Source organism: Echinops telfairi, unplaced genomic scaffold (assembly GCF_000313985.2).
Source record: "Echinops telfairi isolate 266 unplaced genomic scaffold, ASM31398v2 ScPeMD7_41;HRSCAF=154, whole genome shotgun sequence".
NCBI classification, from domain to species: domain Eukaryota; kingdom Metazoa; phylum Chordata; class Mammalia; order Afrosoricida; family Tenrecidae; genus Echinops; species Echinops telfairi.
Genome location: NW_022103939.1, coordinates 2805697 through 2806833, shown reverse-complemented (window position 1 = coordinate 2806833; position 1137 = coordinate 2805697). Strand labels below are relative to the sequence as shown.

The following is a 1137-nucleotide window of genomic DNA, read 5'->3' as shown; positions in this document are numbered from 1 at the left end:
ATGAGCATTCAAATTGATTAAATAAATAAATCCCCAAATATATATTAAATTCTTGGGGTAGCTAAGGAAATCATAAAAATAAATCATCTTTCTCCTTATATTTTGTATTCTATACATTATATCGATAATTGGAATCAACATGCTTACCAAGCTTTACCAGCCTAAAGTCAATGTGAACTTGAATGAAGAGCATTCCACTGTAAGAGAATCTTGTTCCATTCATTTTTTTAATGGTTTAGGCACACATTTCTTTATTGACGACATGGGAAAATCACAAATCTTTGCAAAGTCAAACACTTTTAATTGTTAAGATTTTTAAAAATCCATCCCTGATCCTTTTTGTTTTAATGCCATAAATAATGGGATTCATCATGGGTGGAATGAGTATATATATATTAGCTATAAAAATGTGAATATGTGGAGCAATGTGATGACCAAATCTGTGAGTTAGAAACGAGAAAAAGGCTGGTGTATAAAATACCAAAATGGCCCACACGTGGGACACACAGGTGCTTAAAGACTTGAGGCGGGCTGCCTTGGATGGGAGACGGAAGACAGTGAAAAGTATAAGGACATAGGAACTAATAATCAAGATGAAGTCGAGTCCCCCTGTAGGAAGGCCAACATGAGGCCATAGGCTCTTCGGATCTTGGTTTGATCACAAACCAGCTTTATCAAGGCCATGAACTCACAGTAAGTGTGGGCTATGATATTAGTTTTGCAGTAGGAGAGCCACCTCAGGAGAAAAGGATGTGGACTGAGGAGGATCACCCCTCTGAAGACTATGGCTAGACCTAAGTTTACAATGACTGTCGGTGTCAGAACAGTAGAATGTCTCAGTGGCTGGCAAATGGCCATATACCGGTCAAAAGCCATAGTCAAGATAAATCCAGATTCCATAGTAGACAGGGAATGGATGAAGTATATTTGTGTGAGGCAAGCTTCAAAATAGATTTCTCTATTATTGAACCAAAAGAGGCTGAGTATCTTGGGAACTGTCGAAGAAGTGAGCATCAAATCAGCCATGGATAGCATGCATAGAAAGAAGTACATTGGTTCATGCAGCTTAGGGTCTGACTTGACAATTAATAAAAGGGCAACATTTCCCATTAGTGCCAACAGGTAGACAAGACAGAA

At 38.3% G+C, this 1137-nt stretch overlaps 1 pseudogene; it reads right to left on the bottom strand.

Annotated features, from left to right (window-relative positions):
- Positions 1-289: 289 nt before the first annotated feature.
- Positions 290-1131, bottom strand: LOC101657805 (annotated as a pseudogene).
- Positions 1132-1137: the final 6 nt, after the last annotated feature.